Source organism: Acanthopagrus latus, chromosome 21 (assembly GCF_904848185.1).
Source record: "Acanthopagrus latus isolate v.2019 chromosome 21, fAcaLat1.1, whole genome shotgun sequence".
Lineage (NCBI taxonomy): Eukaryota > Metazoa > Chordata > Actinopteri > Spariformes > Sparidae > Acanthopagrus > Acanthopagrus latus.
The window spans coordinates 13,579,254-13,599,100 of NC_051059.1; the positions used below are offsets into that span (position 1 = coordinate 13,579,254).

Here is a 19,847-nt window from a genome sequence, read left to right on the forward strand (position 1 = left end):
CAAATGCAGTATTTATTCCTACAATGATAGACATCAGTTATTCAGTCAATGTGTGCTCTTCAGACCCTAGACCAAAACACTTGCTTTCTTACCTCGGAGCTGAATCTTGTTAAAATGTTTTGGCAGACTTGTTACACGGGGCAGAGAGTTTTATTGATAAAGCCCAGGGCCAATCCCATTGGTCATCAGCCAGTGCAGTTTCCCACCCAATGATGCTGAAGTGTTAGGCGTGATCCAGGAGGTGGTCTTTACCTGCAGGACACTGGAGCTGCATAGCAGATTTAGTAAATGTATTAATTCACAAAATTAAGCTGTAAAGCTAGAAGAAATGTTGATATAATAAAATCAAGCTTTCACAAAAGCTTTTATCTGATAGTAGAAAGTCGGTGAGAGGCCGCCTTCTTCAGATGGAAGAGGTGTCAACCTTTTTTTTTTTCAGTCTAATGAAATGAGCGGGGGATGGGTGGTTGTCACAATGCTATAAATTCTCAGACTTGGTAGGGGGTGTTTCCAACTCTATTCAAGCTCTTGGGGGGTGGGGCAAGAGATAAGTCCTAAAACTGCCTGAGCCGCAAAACCTCACTCGAGGCAACAGTTTTAATCTCACATAGAGGTTTACTGTTGGAGTCCATCTGTGTTTCAAGTTTTGCATTGCACTAAAATGAGATTATGCTACTACAGATGAAATGGCTCATGTTGTGCAACTGACACACTACACTGCATTACTGTAGCTCACAATTAATTTTCTCACCCACTCTAATGTTAAGACCACCAGCCAACCTAATCTATATGTCTACCTTTTACCACTGAGTGATTTGTTCAGCAATTTGATCTCAGATGAATGTGACATTTGAGTTGGTGGACTCTTTACACCCACAAAAATACTTTTTCTCCTCTCCTCAGGGCTGTGTGGGTGTAATAATTATTCTCCAGAAGGTTCCCTCAAACTCTCATGAGTTTGTATGCTTCCAAAATGTCCAGATTGGTTGTTCTGCTTTTACATATAGTTTTGATCTAAGTAGAGTGATGCATGTAAATGGTCTGCAGATTATTTTAATTATTGATTAATCATTTAGTCCATGAAACTGTCAATATGCTCATCAGAATTTTAGTGATATTTTTATAGCTTATTTTGTCCAACAAATAGTCCAAAACACAGAAACTCTTCATTAAATTTTTTTTTTTGTGCATGTTGTATGCTTGAGATCCCATTTTTATTAGTAAGATTATTGCAGCACAAACAGCTTGGAAATGTTTATATGTCAGGCTGTACAAATTGAATTACTTTTTAATCAGATGGCCCACATCCTAGTTCTAAACTAGAGGGAAAAGTTAAAGATAAAACAATTCTTTCTCTTGCTGAAAAGTCTGTTGTGTGCAGTGTGTTGCCTCCAGTAAAATCAGACTGTCTCCCATTGTTAACGACAAAGAGAAATCTAGAACACATTGCACTTCGCCATTTCCTACAGTAGAGTTTAAGCCTAGAAGACATTCGTCATCGCTGCGCTTTGCGTGAAACCATCATACAAGCTTTTTAGAACTTCACTCTGAATATCTTTTGCTATGCTCATGACTGTGTCTGCAATAGGGCTGTGCAATTAATGGGAATATAATCACAATTGAATCATGGCCAAGTGCAATAATCCCAATCATGGCAGAGGTTACAATGTGTGACAAAGTAACATTATACTGAAGAGCTGTATCACAGCAGAGTTGCACTGGTTGTCAGATCTTGTTCTCCAGATGTAAGAAAACATTTTTGTTTGGACCCAAACAAATGTCACATTATCATGTTTTTAATCGTGTTTTGTCAATCATGAATCATATCGGAATCTACATTTTTGGCTAAGTACTCACATTCTGATCTTTCTAGATCATCATCATCTAGACCTGATTTGCAGGATTGGACTGCCCTGTTTAGATCAATAGGAATTATACTAGCCAACCGTATGGCAATTCTTAAAGTTTATTTTTGTTATCAGAAAGTACATGCGTATTATGTATGATTTAATTGTTGGGGGTTCATGCAACATGATTCCATATATGGCTCCATCTAAAAACATGTGTCCCAGACCGGGTCAGGCCTTGCAGCATCAGCACTGCCACTGAAATGCATAAAAAAAAACATTGTTATGTCCAGGGCGAAACATTGTTGAAGCATTGCTGGATGAGTCAAGTTACAGTCCACACAGTATTATTGGGATAAATGAGCAAACCTCTCCCCAAGGTCCTGAGGCTCTGTGATCTATTAAGGCGCTGTCGTCTCGGATGGTGAATCTCAGAGAGCGAGGGAATTTTGGGGGAAGAGAATGGTTGTGCTGACATCCTCTCTCAGTGCAATCCCTTGTCCTTGTAGGACGGAAGAGAAAAACAGCACCAGAGGCTGACTTGGCTGTTCCTCTGAGCTCTGTCATAAATCCAACTGAACATTTCTGAACATCTGTTGTGGATGATTAGCTCCATGGCTAGCAGAGTTTGACCGGAGGGAGTGAGAACCAGTGTGTTTGGGACTTGTGTGTATGTGTGTGTGTACTCAACGCCTTGCTGATTTAAGAATGAGGATTTTGCATATTTATTTTGTCCTTTTTTTTTCTTCAGCAAGAGAAAGAGAGAGCCGGAGAGAATGAGAGAGAGAGAGAGAAAGAAAGAGAAACAAATTAATTATCCCCAGAACATGTTACCGGACATGTTATATTGGCACAGTCCTCTGGGAATGCTTGCTTGTTTCAAGGTCACATTTTTTTTTTTTTTTTGTTACACCAATTGAATTTTAAATACACACCGGACTTCAAAAGTAGAATCGGGGACACTAGACATGCTGTTTTTGGTCCAGTTAAGGATCAGCCTGTGTACAATATTTCACCTTGGCCCCCTCAGAGGTAGTAGACAGAGAAGACATAATGGGGAATGGAGAATGCATAACATCACGTGTACTCCTCAGTTTCTTCCTGCATGCAGGTGCACTACAAAATTGTTTCTCATTGGTCAAGGTTCATAAAGGTAGGGCCCCGCAGCCTCCTCCCTCTTCTCGCTGAAATTTGACACCAGTGACATCACATAGTGGGTTTGGCTTCTTGCAGTCAGTCCCTGAACACACGCTCAGTGTGTGAACAGGCTTTGCCTCTGAAGGGTCTCTCCTCAAGCCACATTGCTGTATAGCCACAGCTGGAAACGTATTACTGGAGAGCCAAAAAGACAGTTCCTCTGTTTTAATGAAACGCTGTGAATGGAATAACTGAGCAGGAACTGGAGACTACTTTTCTCTCCAACACTTTTTTTTTTATAAGACATCATTCGGGGATAATCTCTTGTGGATTCTGCTGGATTTTCTTTTACAGGATTTTGGATACTCTCTCTCTGGAATAAGGAATAAAAATAATTTATTTAAGAGAACCTAACTGACATGCATTGGTAAGTGAATTTTTGACCACAGACTGTACTTTGTCACTGATGAAAACAGAAGTTCTTAGAAAAAAAAAAAAAAAAAAAGATGAGGCTCGGGTTTGCTGGAAACTTGCTGGACTGTCCCAGACCCTGAACTTTATTTGTCTTTAGATCCTTGTTCCAGGATGTTGTTTTTTTATCTCAGGATATACCTTTTAACTTATATTTAAAGTAGCAAAATAAGTTGATGTGTTACACTTCAATGGTCAGGTATTTTCTTACTATTCTTTTGTCCGCTTTTCTTTTGTCCTTGCTCACTCTTGCTTGTTAAGCCAAAACAATAGTTTAACCTCGTCTTGGCTTAGCTCTATTGGCTGGCTCTCTGGCAAATTGCCCTGTCTGGTGCAAGCCCTCCCCTACGTATTCAGAGGACTTTGAATAGAAGAGCCATAGAATGTCCCCTAGCTACTGCTGCTAAGGTGAGGCTCCCTGCCGTTCTACTGCATTAGGCTGGCGCTGAGGCCAAACAACCTGTTTTTCTAGTTGTCTTTATCTCCCTGGGCAATCTGGAGGGTTAAGTTACAGCGACAAGAATTCCAGTTAGAAGGAGACACGGCAAGACTTTGAAATCCCAGATACATTTCTGGAAGTCAGAAATGATAATTTTTGGGAAAAAAATGTTTAGGCCTGGTTTTCAACAAAGTGTAACCGGTAATACATATGTCTGAAGTGTGATCTAGAGGTTTTCTGTTTGTTTTTCTCTTCCTGTGATTATTAGCTAGTTCTTTGTTGAAAGATATTTTTGGGAAAGTCTCTAATGACATCACATGAAAACTTTCTGTACCTTTGTCTCTTATCTTCACAAAGAGAAACCAGCTGGAAACGTTCCCTTCGGCTGTAATTATGTCTTAAATCTTCTGTGATTTACTTTTTTTTATTTTTTTATTACTGCATAAAACTTTTATGTGCTTGTATGAGAAGTTCTGGACAGTTCATCTTGTTCTTGGTCACACTAAATGTGGCAGTAGTTGCTCAATAACTTTGTTGCTCACCACAAGGTGCTGTTGTCAGTTAGAAACATATCCTTTTTGCAGTATGCCCTTTTTCGTCAAAGCTGTCTTAAGCTTTCAGAGAACATAGCGGACAACGTGTCTGTCTCATTTTGTTTGGCATTTGAAATGGCTAGACTTCCCCTGGGTCTGACTCACTGCAATAGAAACAGTGTTTTCTTTCTTAGTTGAGCTGAGCTTGCTTTTCATTATTCATTGTTTGTATTTTTCATTTTTATTTAATGTTTTAGGAGTACATCCCTCACTTTTCAACTTGCCCCTGTTAGGCTTGACTTGGAGTGGCAACTGAGACTTGATTAAAAAAATGACCTTGAGGTGAAACTCGAGATGGACTCTTGTTAAAATGTCTGTTCAGCTGCTCAGGAGTATAAACAAACAAGACAAAAAACGTCAGCCATCTTCCTCTGTTGAAACTGGGTGACCTGTGGGTCGTCCTCCTTCATCTCCACCTTCACCACCACTGACCCGTCATTCCACTTTCATGACTGCTTCTGTCTGTTTGTCACCGGTAATGTTCCAGAGAAACATTAAGTGATATTAGGAAGTGACCTGAGGAAATAACTACGGTCATTTGTATGTCTCCGCTCCTTATTAGATTTCCTGTCCAAACACACAAAATATCCCTCACTTTAATGACTGCAGTCTTTCTTCTTAGAATAAATTACTCCGTTTGGAGCAGTCAGTCATTCAATTTCTCTCCCCTTCGGATTCCTTCAGAAGTAATTATGGGCCGAGTGTATGGATTTTTCCATAGGACTTGATTTCTCATCATCGCTGAATTGGGTGATGTGTAATGGCCTGTTAGCGCATGATGGATCCCCTTAGTCACTCCGGTCCCAGTTGGAACATGAAAATGGTTGCTTACAATCACAGATCAATGTCTGTGAAGGCGATTGTGTCAGAGGAGCCAGACCTTTGTCTTTGACGCATACTGTAGGTAGACATAAGCCTAGTAGCTACTGCCGGGTTTTTAAGGTTAAAAGCTTTGATGCTGTAGCTGAAGTGTAGACTTATTTATGATTAAGCCTCAGACTTGGCAGCAGAGGAAAGTTTCACTAATTCATTTTCATGTCAGGAAGTGTTCCGTAATGGTGACAAGGTCATGAGTAGTTGTTTTATGATGACAAGGCCTAACTGTCAGTCCTCCGATCTTTACTAAATAAGATGTTTATTCAGTTGGGGGGGAGTGTGCTGGATATGCTCTTGTGTAATGTGCTGTGTCAATCAGCGGCCACCGCCTGTGTGATGTGCTAGCTGTGTTGATAGTCACTTTTTGGTCTCAGTTGTGACACCTCTTTCTTTCAAACAGTTGCTCATTCATTGTGACAGGTGCTGAGGAGAAGGTTTAGAAAAAAGGGTTTCTTTATCACAAAATTCACCAGTGTTTTGACACGAACACTTATCTTCAGCTGCCCCAAGCAGAGAGTGTTTTTGATTGAACTCTGTCTGTATCTATGCTTTGACATCTACACTGGCTTGCTAAACACATCTTGAGGTTTTGACAAGAGACCCTGTTCAAATGAACAAACAGTTTTATTTTAGTGAAGGCGATGTTATTTTTGCTGTCAATTAGCGCCTAAAAGGAATATGAGTTGATCACAGTGCTCAGGCTCAGATCATATTCAGCACTATTATTACCTTCAGCCCTTTTCTGTTTTCTTTCTACGCTATGCGTTCTACTCTGAATTTTTTATGTACCTATCTACACTTCATGCCCAGTTATCAACAGCCACCAGAGGTCTGTTTTGTGCTCATAGCCTTGCACCTTTTGATTTAAACCGTTACTCTATACATTACAACCATGGGCTTCTCAATGGGAACACAAATCCGCTTTGTCAGAGAGGACATTTCCCTCCTTGCACAAAAACTCATTTAAATTCCACATCATCCCATTACGCCTCCACACTGATTGAAAAAGCCTACATTTTCAGGGGCAGCCAGGTTTTTTGTGCCATGTATGTATGACAGGGCCAAAGCTTGTGCTTATGTATTTGAAATGTGCAGCAATGCTGGTTAGACACTGCATCGTAGCCATAGCAAATATAAATTCTACCATGAATTATGCTACTATCTGAAAATATGAGAAGACCAGGGATTACTGTTCATTTCTTTGATGTTATATCAGTGAATTTGTCTATGATATGCTGAGAATATCTTGTATTTAATAGTGTTTTTTTCTGCAGAGAGGTCAGATTGGTTGCATTTGGACTGCCACTGTGAATTAAAGGTCACAGCTTTACCTTGGTCTCGAGCATGAGGGGATAAGTGTGATGCTAAACTGCAGGAAAGCAAATAAAATTGAATGTAGGTTTGATTTATTTGGTGCTTGCTTCTGGGAGTACAGTCATGTGGCTGATTTATCCCTCTGCCTCTACCACCCCCCCTTGTTTACTCAGCTTCCCAATTTCTTCAAATGCCTGGCTTAGACTCAACATTGTACTTGATTACTTTATCAGCCCTCTTGTCACTTCTTCCAAAGTTATGACTTCTTCTTCAACGGTCCACTGCTGCTGATCTCAAATAGCAGTAACCAGGACTGGTTCCTCACTTTCAAAAAGGTGTCATATAATGGCATAATAAGTCTTCGCAGTCGCAAACAGGCTACTCAAAGAGAGGCTTGGACCTACTCACACTGGCACGTGTGTTGCGTGTTTTACAGTGGGATGTATTCAGCATCAGTACAATGTTTGGCTTTTGTTCATCTCGTGGTTCGTCCTCAAACGCAGGCAATAACTCTTCTTCCTGCAGAACTCTGAGGTCCCTGGCTTGTTTTGGGAAGATGGATGGAGATTCATTTGGTTCCATTATAATGCCTGACTTATTTATAGCCTGCCTGCGCAGCGCCTGTTGGCCCACTGTGGCCCTGTAAGGATGCTGGGGGCTGAGGCGTTGATGAAACATTCCTGTGTCCAGGGGGTATTCTCTGAGGAGTGCACTGCTTGTTTAAGGGAGGGCAGGGGGGTGACAATGCAAGAAGAACCGTGGGCAAGGCTGCTGAAATCTAATTCCACCAGCCCTGCCTAGCTACAGCATTCCTGTTTGAGCGCTTTTGCCTATCATAAGTCTTACAGTGTGGGGGTGTTGGGCTATATAATGATACCACATCCCAGCCCAACAACATGGGAGAAACTATATAATATGATTTGGCCCTAATAAAGTAGTTACCACAAAAAAGGAAGCAAACTTGCTAAGAAGAAATAGCTCCCCTGAAAGTTTCACATTTTACTTACGCACAGTTTGGAGTTTGGAGTTCCACGGCACCAATCCCAAACCTTTATCTGGATCTCCCCCCTCAGCCTCAGAGATTACCGCTTCACAACCCTGGAGCAGGGATGCTGTCTGCCTGGTAATTTGATGGCTAATCCCCTGCCTCTTCCCTACAAATCTCTTCCCTGATAAAGGGGTTGCTTCTACATTAGTAAACATGGGAGACTTGGCTGCCTAGGCTGACAGTCAGACAAGAGGACTGGTTGAGGAAAGGGGAGATAGAGGGATAACCAGTTCTTTATAGTTCATAGGAAAGCCCCATTGCATCTCATCCTTGGAAACTCAACTGAAGTGTCAAGAAGATGAAGATTTAAACCATGGAAATGCCTTGAAGCTTGCTAGTAAGGTGATCTAATTTTATGTATGAGGTAAATAATGCATAGTCTTTCTTTGCACATGTTTGTCGGTGCTTGGAAAAAAAATCCCAGTGCTCAGGATCTTATGGATCTAGTGGTTTTAATGGTTTGATGGCGAGTCTGCCAAAGTGCTGTGCTTTACAAAGAGTCTCCATACAGTCCATTGTTAATGCACATTCATTAGCTTTTTGACCCGAATATGTTATCCTAATGATCACTGCCCCGCTGCTGAGGCTAGACACGATGGCTCACTTAAAAGGAATTTGCTTTCTCAGATCTTTCTTCACAGGCTACACTGAGCTGTATGGACTGACTGCGTGACCATGCGTGGCTCTATTCCTTATAAGAGTTGTGTTATGGAGTGTTAGCCCATGCCCCCACATGATTTCTGTTTCCTGGCTGGTCGTTCAGCTCCTGTGATGGTGCATCAACAACGCACTAAAGCAGAGGAATCAAAAGTGACGCCTTGAGCCTAAACATGCTCAGCCAAGTTTAACAGGACCTGGCAAGATAGCATTTAACCAGTCTATGAAATGACTTCAACTTGATGAGTGCAGCATTGGCTGTGATGGCTTTTCATTTGTTGACCTGACAGAAGCACTTTAGGCATCAGGGTGGATCTGGTGGGGTGAGTGACAGGTCCTGTCCCTGCGTGTCTTTCTGCTATGTGTAATGGCTTGGTGTTCAGTTTAATCGTTGTCAGAGAGTGAGATGAAACGTCAGGAAGAATTTGGTTAGATCTCTGTTTTCCGTACATAGCAGACCAGTCAAACGCTACAACTACACAAATGGACTACAGTGTGGGCTCAAAGTTTTGCGTGCTTGTGTTTTTTTTTGTTTTTTTTTTAATCACTTACAAATGCAAGCACTACACTTTCACACACATCTTTGAACAACATATGGGTATGTTGTTGAGTCAAGCATTTAGTTGTCGCAGTAGCTCTGATGTTATCTAAGGTTCTTAATTCATTTTCTCAACATGTGATAGCAAGTTCTGAAACAGCCTAATTTTTAATTTTTCCTGATTTCTCCATAATGTTGCAGGTTTATTTTGTTGATATAGCATCTCTGGTGTCTTCACTTATTAATGTCTGCTCTCCTTTCATACGTAATCAAAATAGCAGCTTGATTGGATAGATTCAGGCTCTTGTTTAAGATGAAAAGGATTTTCACCCAACTCTTTGATTAGTCTGTAAAATCCTCACAGTCAGCTCAGAAGTTCTCTTACTGGATGAGTCCAACAGATCTCTCTGTGTGTGTGTGAGTGCACTGTGTCTATGTGTGTATGTCTTGTTAGTCAAGCTGCAGAACAGTGACTCTACACTGGTGGTAATTGATAGTCTGGAGGCTGTCTCAGCTGCAGGTAAATCCTATCTGCAGCTGTACTATGAAGGAGAGGGGTGGGGTAGGGAGATGGTATAAATAAGTCTTCCAAGGACTAAGGATTTCAGAATAACTAGAGGAGCTGGTGGGGAGACAAAGGGTGAGGGGAGCAGATAGCATAGCTGAACGACAGGGTGATATGGCAGAAGTTTTCCCTCGCAGACAGTTCGCATTTCTTCAAGATTGCACAGGCTTAGATGTACACTTCGGCTTCATTTTTTTCAAAAACATTTCTCTGAAGAACATTGTATTACTCCACGTTGCCTTTGTTCTATATGCTTACCTAGTGCATGAAGCTAAGTGCCGAGGCTTAGGTATGGCTTTTTGCCTCCTTTAAAGCATGTCCATCAGATTGACAGAGTGAAATTCAGTCTTATGCCGTGCTACGGTAGATGTACTGTGGTGAGAAGCAACATAGAGCAAGAACGGGAAGAGCGCGAGAGAGATTGGTCCCAGTGAGAGACTCATAGGTAGTAATGAGGACGTTGGTGGAGTGCAGGTCGTCGTGTTGTGGCTCCGGCCTGTCAGTATAATGGACCTTGCTAGTCAGCTGGCAATCGATTGTACTGCTCACAACCTCGTCTGCCTGTTGTTCTTCACTCCTGCTGTCTGTCAAACTGCCACCCAGAGATGGAGGGCGAAGCAGAATCTGCTCCCAGACGACAGATACAGCGTCCAGATACTTTCTCATTACCTGCAAGGTGGTCTGAGGTGAGGTGGGGAGGAAGGCAGGTATGCATTTCCAGCTAAGGTAACGTCAAGAGAAAGCCTCAGGAGGAACAGTTTAATTATTTTCTGTTTATCTTTGCTGGTAGCTGTCAGCGTTAAGTTGGTGTAATAAATTGCGAACTTCTTTCTAGGGTTCCCGCAGCTCCTTTAAAGGGTCTTGAAATAAAAGCAAGTGAATTGAGGTAATTAATTGTTGTTGGTTTTGCATTTGCAGAAGGGAAAATTGTAGCCTACCATAAAATGCCCATTAATAGGTATCTCTTTGAATAGCGTCACTACTAGTTCTACGTGAAGATGACAGACCATACACTACCTATAGATGTTGTTGTAAAGCTTTGTTTGATCTCTTAGTTATCAAAGCTTGTGGTTGCTAGCTAGCTAAAATAATGAAAATAGGTTTGGGACGTGACTGGGGCCGGCAGGAAATTAAGAAGGCTATAATTGCTGCTGATGTTCACGTAAAATTCGGAAAGCCCCAGTGGTACACAGGGACAACATGTTGGATTCTACTGATGCCTGCATTGTTGGCATGTACCACACCCGAAACTTCCTGACACAATCACAATTGTTTAACTGTCAGCACTGAGCAATAAACAGGGCTATATTGCTGTAGGGTCTTGGTGCCAGGCACTATTCATTTGAGACATAAGTTCACTTTCTATTTTATCAATTCATTTTTCAACATATTTGGGGTCTTAAGTTTATATTTGTTGAAGTCCTTAAAAATAACCACAAAAAATAACCATAAAAAAGCACTGATTTTGACTTTCAAAATTTTACAAAAGCCCACGTGTTTTTTCCGGGCTCCAACTAATCATTTGTGGGTTAATCGGTCAATCCCAGGGCCAGAGCCACCATTTTTTGTTCTGCTTGACCAACCATCCATGAACCAAATATACTCAATCAAGTCCAGACATTTAAGAAGCTAGAAGCAGAATTTTTGTTTTTTTATTATTTGCTGAAATGGCTTGGTGATTGTAGCAGACAGATTAGTTCTCTGTTCATCGACTAATCAGTCAAATACACAATTTCATCTAAATCTTCAGCATAAGTGGAAAAAAACTGTCTTGTCATCGAGGCTGGAACCAGAAAACCTTTGCAACTTTTCCTTGGTAAAGGATGCAATACATTTATTTGAATAGAAAATTAATTTTCTATAGACAGAAAAAAATCTATGGACATCTGTTACCGATAGAACTACATTATCTGGCTCTGCTCATATCTTGTAAGGATTACACACTCAGTAAGCACAGACATGCCAAGCCACTGGTGAGTTTAGAGTCCACATATTTCATAGTTCATTGCTCTATAGTTCAGTCATTGTGTTTAGGACGACTGTACTCGTTTGATGAACATGGTCTAAGCTGAGAGTTCCCACTCCTCTTGCCCTTTATCGACTGGTCCCTGCCTATTCCGCACTCATCTCTTTTACATTTTAAATCCTCGGGCCTCCGGAGAGCAATGGGGATATATGGTTCCATCTGCTCCAACAGACTGGCTCAGGGCTCAGACAGAAAGAAAGAGACAGAGAAGGAGACATGGCCAGGGAGGGAGAGAGGGAGAGGTGGAGGAAACAGGGGGATGGAGAGAAACACAGACTGACAGAAAGACAGAACGGCTTATTAGACTCTGCCTCTTTTCACTAGTTAGACAGCGGCTGAGAGGATAGCCGTCTGTAATGGAAGGCAGGAAAAGAAGTTTCAGATTTCAAATGGCAACTAACCCATGTTAAATCTGTTAGGTCTTAACTGTTTCAGGTAGTCCAAGAGTCTTATGTTTTCATTATGTAAGACAGGTTTATTTTTGTTACAAGGTAATTCTAGGAATAGTACATGTTTAGATTCCCCCAAACACATTTCTCATTAAGGGGTCCTCCTTTCTAAATAGAACCTTATGCTTCACCACAGAGACCATCAGGTACAATGTCTGTTTCCCACCACAAATGCTTGATTATATACGAAGTGCTTTTCCCAGCCTTCCCTGAGTTAGTCTAACCCTTCCCTGTGTCAACACTGGGTTTGTTCTTCTGTACCTTGGACCGCAGAGGATTGTTTTCCCCGAGTCGTTTACATGCTCTGTTGTAAGGTGAAATAATAAAACCGCTGTGTCAATATACAGCTCCATCTGCTCGTTTCAGCTCTGACTGTAGACAAACAAGCCCAAAAACATCCAGTGGAGTATGAAAAGTCTTGGTCTTTGTGTGATAAAGTGAATGTAGGCCACAGTGACTCAATTTGCATGCACAAAATATTCCAGAAAACATTGTTCCTACTAGGTTGTTTACATTGCTAATGAAAAAGAATATCCCACTAATATTCCAGTTTATCAACAGACATGCTGACTCTGATTAACAAATTCAGCCTCCCTCACCATTCATTAAAACACCCTTTTGAAAAGGTTGGAGTTTAAATATTTCAGCACAGCCAAAAACCTGGTAATATAATGTTTATAAGTAGTTTCTCCTCCAGACTAGAAATGTGGTCTTTTCTTTCTTTCTCTCTTTTGTGTTTGCGTCTCTACCCTAACCTCGAAAAAACTTGTTGGCGAGGCAACAGAGTTTCCTGTAATTGGGCAAAAGGCATACCCCATATCTTAATTGGAAAATGCACCATTTGGAGTGAAGTCTAATCTGAAATATCCATATACAATATGATGTTTACATTACCTATATTGAATCCTGAGTACTGTCACATTTGAAATAATAGTGGAATGCTACCATGCATGTAAAGTCTCTGTCAAATGTAGTAAGTGTCAGTGCACATCTTTAGATCACATCCTTATTATTATTATTATTATTATTATTATTAGAGGATGTTGTGAGATGAAACCATCCATCTCGTGACAACTGTGTGTGAATGACAGTTGCAGAATGCAGTTTTTGATTGCCTCAGAGCCAACATCGCTCATTTGTAAATTTAATTATTTTATGAGCAATTGGACAAAAACAGACACATCAATATGATGATGGAAAAAGTGCTGAACATCCACACCAAAAATGTACCAGGCTGATAATCAGTGTATCCCTAGTAGGGGGTGCACACTATGGATGAACTCCAACATGAAACTGTTTTTGCTAATCTGTCAAATCAAATACCCAGCAAATCAAAGTGTTTTAGCATATTAATGAACAAATCCTGAAAAATCCAGTACTGCCTCATGGCAGTTCTGCGCATCGATTTGCATTTTCTCCAATGATTAGTCATATTAAAAGGGTGGAAAGGGTGTAGAGAATTATCTGCCATTCTCACAGTATTCTTCCTCATACAGCCCAACCTTAGTACAGAGTATTGTTGCAAACAATTACAAGAGTTGCTGCTCTGTCACTGAGCACAGAGGCCACAGCTTGGTTCTCATGTAGACCTCTGGAAGGTCCCTGTTGGCCAAAGAGCTTCACCACCAGCCCGTTACAGTCACTAATCTGGCCTGACACCAAGCTGATTTATAATACCCCCCTACCCTAAGCACTGACTCACTAGAGGTAATTGATTTAGAACAGTGGAGACACCTGCTGAATAGTATGAAGCCCTCAAACCCCCCCTCCTACACTCTTATACAGAGTTGGGCCAAATACCCTTACCTCAGTGCAACCTGTAGATAATAAATACACAAAAAACGTGGAAGGGGCCTTTACTCGTTGAGCAATACCAGTGAGAAAGCCCGTCTTTACAGTGGGTTTACATTCCACCATAGCTCTGTAATGCTAAATTTTTCAGAAATTCAGCTCTTTCCGGTTGCTAAAAATCCAGCCATGATATATCGGTGGACTGAGCTGAGCCTGAACAACTGCCTCTGTTTGGCCAGCTATTGATCTATGGAGCTCTGTATTTGCCAGTCTTTCTGCTGACATGCCTTCACTCTATTTGTCTTTTACTGGCGAGACCAGGCTTTCTGCCCAGGGGGTGGTGAGGGTGGGGGTGGGTGGAATTGAATTGAAGTCCTCTGCGTGGTGTAAGGGGGGGAGTCCATGCCTTCTGTGCTGCCTGCCTGCCTAGTCATTTTATGGCACCATCTGTCCACAAGCAAACCGTCAAGTGGTGACATCTTAGGCCATCTTTCTTGCTCGACAGTGTGAATTTCCTTTTGATATATATTCACATCTGCTGTTGAGAATGTGTCTCAGTTTATATTGCTAATTTAATGTTTGACCATAACACAGAAACATTTTTAATAATGCAGTAATTCATTTGTAGAACTCTCTAAAATGTAAACACAAATAATACAACTTTTTTCAGTCTTTGAACTGGGGCAAGGCTATTTAGAGACCCTGAATTTAATACAAAGCTTTGATATTATTATCATTATTATCATTCTCCATCAGTTTTGTTTAATCTGTAGCTTTGTGGTGTTACAGGTTAGTCTAAATAATAATAAGAAAAACATTTATTTTTCATAGATTTATACTTTATTTATACTATGTCAGAAATACCTCAAATCAACAGAGATGAAAAGCATTTCGGTTAGACAAAGATAAACAGTAGTGATTTATAATCAAATTTATAATTACCATATATGCATGAAAAAACAAAACAAAAAAATGTGTATTTGCAAGGCTGTTCTGTGAGTTGAAGAGATTTTTTAATGTTTTTTTCTGGATACTCCATATTATCTTCCATTTATCACATGATTTCAAGCTTCACCCTTTTCTATTCTATACGTATGGCTTCTAAGGTTGATGCTACTTTACAGAAAGCCGTTTCATCCACTTGATTGGTCAAGTCATGCACACCATCGCTGTTATTTGATGAATGTCTGTTTTGCATTGAGCCTGCTTTTTTGATTTATTGCAGGCCCTTTGCCCAGCACTTTGTAGCACAAGCCATTTTCTTCTTGCTCTGCAGCTCGACAACGCCAATAATCACTCTCCAATAAATTCAAATGGAAGTGGCACTCTGGTATGTCTCTTCTACTCTGTGTAATACATATCAGTGTAATACATATCACCTTTCATTCCCAGATTGATTTGCAGCTGAAAAGATTGGTGGCCCCCCAGAGGTGATTGTAAATCCCTACTTCAGTAGCAATTTATGGAGGTGCCTGAGTTTTGTTAAATGTTCACTCAACCAGACTAAATGCCAATCGACATTGTATCATATGGGTGAAGCCAGTGCGCAACGGTCTTTGCATTCTGACGAGAGGAGAGTTAGAGTCTGTGTCAGAAGCCCGGTGCATTAAGTCTCACCATTGTGCGTCATGGATTACATCACAATGCGTCATGATAGACTTCTGTGTCACATGTTGTAAATGTCTGCATACATTTCATGTGGCTGTAGTATTATATGTAATCACTGAATTAACTCCCTGATGAATTTCTTTGAGTCATCAACACGACACTTCACTCATGTGATTTTATTGTACGAGGCATTTAATTGTAGGTCAGCATAATCGGTGCTCCTTACTCTCTATTGCTCAACTTGAGGAAGTGCTCTTGTCTGCTGTAGGTGTCTTTCGATCTCTCAGTCTTCTGCGTTAATAATTAACTCTGTGTTACAATCAGCTTGTAAACAAAACTGCTGTAAAACTTGATAGGTCACAGGACATTACCCTTTGTTAGGTGAATTTCAAAGCAGGGCCTTGTAGCAGTCCTGTAAAATAGACATGCACCATCAAGTTCATGGATATAGTGAGGCTTTCAGAGTTGGGAGGGAAAACCTAATTTTGTTACTTTACACTTTCATTTTACGATACAGGCGGCGTCAGCTTGCGGTAATTCTCGTGGGGTCCTAGCAGTGTGTTCACTGCTGAGGTAAAAAAGGAGCACAGACTTGTGAGGGTGAGCCTTCTAGGGCATGGAAAACTAATCAGAGGCCAAAACAGTGCTGTCGAAATGCAGCTTGTAACTGTGTTTATGGAGCCGTTGCAGGCTGCGCCAACACAAACCTCTCTGGGTCTGGGTTTATCACCTCCAGAGACGGCCATGATTAGCTCCCCACACTGCTAGCCATATATCTCAGCTGTCCCACCTCCCTGTGGTCAGGATGACCCATTAAACAGAGATGGAGAAAGAGAGAGAACATGAGTAGGAGGGATGGAAACGATGGAGAGCAGACATGCTACCTGTAGTTAGTGTAATAGTAGTGTTTACTCAGCCTCTGCACGCTCTCTGCGCAGCTGTGTGTCTCGCATTGTCTGTTTGTAGGCTACCAATTCTGTATGGGTGGCCACTCCCTTGCCACACACACACACACACACTGGGGGTAATAACTTGAATGACAGGCACCTGATGTGGGTGGCAAACAAACAAACAGGATAGGTGTGTATTTTGTGTTAGGTTCCCCTCCCCGCTGAACCCAGCTCAAAGGCTCTTTTGTCCTCCGCAGTTTACCGTTCACATCCCATTGTTCCCTTGTTAATTACTTCACTAAACCTCTTAGCTGTCTGCCTGTAATGCCGCATATATACAGTATATGTCACGCTCTGCATTAACTGAGAACTCCCCTGACACTCGAGACTCCAAAGCGTCTTTCTCAAAGAGTGACTGTTTCGATCAGGGCTAAGGTCATTTCAGCTTCAGTATCACTTTAATGACCTTCTGTTCTTTCACAATTTCTTTGTGTAGAGATAAAGTGTTGCCACTAGAGATTCTTATATCTATATAAGATACGTGATCTTGACATCTTGACAAATTAGACACAAAAATGAAAGCTGCACATAAATTGTCTTCAGCCAGGCTGCAGACCTCTGAGTCACCACCTACATGTCAAAGTTCTGGGCTCTAATGAATGCCTGTGTCCAAACATTAGCCATTCAGCCAGGAAGCTTGAAGCTTGAATTTATTAAACACAGCTTTTCCTGTGTTTCTTCTATTAGTGTCTGTGTTCTAAGTGATAATGAGGTGGTGGGAACTGAAGAATCTTGGACTTTGTCTGTGACTTTCTTACATCAAGATGCCTCATCACTGTTATCTGCTAATTGTGTTTGCATAGGCACAATAAAAAATTCTGTTCTCCATAAACTTTTATACTGTGCTAATGGCACACTGGCTGTTGAAGCCGCATTTCTTGTCAGACAGAACTGACTGGTAATTAAAGCCTGTCTAAATTTTGTTAGCTAGAATTTTACACATACATAGAACTTTGCTGTGTGTTGTGGCATACTTTTATGCACTAAAGTTTCAAACTGTATGATTGTACATCATCATTATCTGTAAAACAATTAGTCTTCTGAGTTCATCCTGGCTTATTACATGATTATTAATTAAGATCTGAATGTGTGGTGAAATAATCGGGATGATCATTTTCACCATAGTTATACGCTGCCAACTCCCTCTCTCTCTTCCCCATTTTCCTCACTCACTCTCACACCCACACCAGGTTTCAAAATTAAATCATTACCGAGACAGAAGGATTCACGTACAATCTCACAAGGGCACACATCCACCCCTGCGTGTTCCTACTGTTTTTCCTTTACTCTCCCACATAGTTGCAAACAATCTTTTCCTGTGTGCTGAGCGACATGCCCAGATTTACACGACACCGTTTCCACTGAGGTGCCCTGCCCTTCTCTCAGCAGCACTACCTCCACGGCACAAACACACATAGTGGCAAGTGATTGTCCCTCAGTATTTGTGTGCAGCTGGGAGGTACCGAGCTGCACAGGGATAAATAAGTAGCTATATAAATAAAGAATAAACCTCGCTCTAGGAATTTGTCTCATTGAAGATGAAAAGCATCTGCCTCTCTCTGGCATCTGCTGTTAAAGATATCCCTCCACCGCCAAGGGTTTGGAGCACGGCGAGTAGCCAACTCTATCAGCCTCCCTCACTCTCTACCCACCGACATGAACCAACGTAATGGTGGCGTACACAAAAATGAGTGTCAAAACAAATTTGTCAGCCAACAAACTTGATGTGACTTACACTCATTTTGCAAAGCTAACTTGGGGTATTAACTTGAAATAAAAATGGGGCCTTAATGTCTTTCATTCTGGTAGCAGAGTGGGGGTGTGATCCAGTTCTTTGGCACACTGAGCAGCGTATTTGTGTATCTTTTTCTTCTCTGCACTTCTGCAGCTTAAGACAACAACAATGAGCAGCTGTCTCATTACCAGTGAAGGTGAAGACACAAGGGGATTTTTCTTTTTTCCCAGAGGTTTATAGATTATTTTAACTGTATTTCACTAAAGTCTCTATGCTGGGAGGCGTGTTATAAAGTTTGATAAGAAAACAGCTTGAACTTTCACTGATGATAGATGATTTTGGCTCCAACTGGTGTTTAGAAAATTCCTTAGATATAAGGGTGTTTTGCATCGGAAATTGGTTTAGCAGACATGAACACCTCGAGGCACATTCCTGTAAGTGACAAATAGTGAGGAAGAGGTAGCCATCAACGAAACCTGTCTGCGAACGTGCCCAGGTGAGGCACCGTGACTCACAAATACCATTCCTTCACATCATTTCACTCAGCCATGCCCGTCTTTTCCTTTGCTGAGAGAGCTGTCGAAAGAGGTTAAAGTAGAGCTCAGATGAAGAAAGGAAACTCTTGAAATTTTGCTTTGCTAAGATCTCTGCCTGGCAGAGTGTTTTCCTTGGTCTTGTTTCACAAAGAGTGTGGTCAAAGAGGTGCCCAGTGTGTGCGTTTTTTCAGTGTTTCCACACATTGAAATAGCCACATGAGTAATGGGCTGCTCAACACCTCCACAGCCTTAAGAATGGAAAGGGTTTTTTTCCACAAGATACTGGAGGCATTGTGTTCCTGACACTCTAACTTATTTAGCTCAACTGAATAGACTAAAGCTGACCGGCCACCCAGCAAGCCTGAAGATATTCTACATTGTGAGAGCCTCTCTTTCTCTTTTCACAAATATCAGCAATCAGTATTGTTCAGTCCCCACTATAAACTCAGCAGTGAGACTGAGGAGACGAGCTGAGAAAGTTTTCAATTCAGTTCCAATAGGCCTCTTCTAGAAGCTTTGAACAGAATCATTGTCAGGGAGCCCTTGAAGACAGAAGAAGGGTTACTTTAAAACTTATAAAACTTTTCTCATTTTTTTGTTCATTTTTCTTAAGTCCTCTGGAGATACTGCTTTCATTTTAAGGGGGATATCTATCCTTACCATACTGTGATCTGGTTTACAGCATTATGATTACTCATCACAGATGGCCATGGGCAAGAGGGATAAGAAATTTAGTTAGCTTAGTTTATGGGGATACACAGTTTCTTTGTTCATAATAGCATTAGACATCAAAACTGCAGGCTGTAACAAATTTAAGGTCATATATCTAAATCTTATCAGTGGGCTTAGTCATTTCCTACACAAAATCTAATTCCTAAAAGGACAGAGAATCAGTGCGTACAGTTTAATTTGAGGGACAGCCTTTGTCTTTGCATCTCCACCCACTACTTAAGAGGATGGAGCAATGCTTTCTGTTTTATAGCTTGGTTAATTATGGTTAATTTGTGGTACATCTGCTGCTGCTTTGTTGACCAACCACTTCCCCCTTGGGGTGTTGTTGTGTCTTAAATGTTTATTTATCTATACCTGTTGTCATGTTATGAGATCACTGCACTTTGTGTGATTTGAACCCATCTGGAAGACACAGTTTCAATTTCTTAATGGGTAACATGAAGTGGGCGGCGGTCCTCAGGGAGTCCTGTTTAGGAGGTCCTTTGGGTTTTTTACTGATCCCCATTGTGAGGGGAGAAGCTGAGGAGCTTAATCC

The 19,847-nt window shown here is 41.2% G+C and overlaps 1 protein-coding gene across 18 annotated transcripts in view; it reads left to right on the top strand.

Moving 5' to 3' along the window:
• LOC119010715 (receptor-type tyrosine-protein phosphatase F) overlaps positions 1–19,847 on the top strand; it is a 165,315-nt gene that overhangs the window by 37,403 nt on the left and 108,065 nt on the right. Inside the window, exon 1 of one of the 18 annotated variants that reach the window (XM_037083075.1) lies at positions 3,117–3,411. The exons of the other annotated variants lie outside the window; for them this stretch is intronic. The gene's annotated coding sequence lies outside the window, so the exon portion shown is untranslated. Of the gene's footprint in view, positions 1–3,116; positions 3,412–19,847 lie in introns of those variants that run through there. 18 annotated transcript variants of the gene reach the window in all.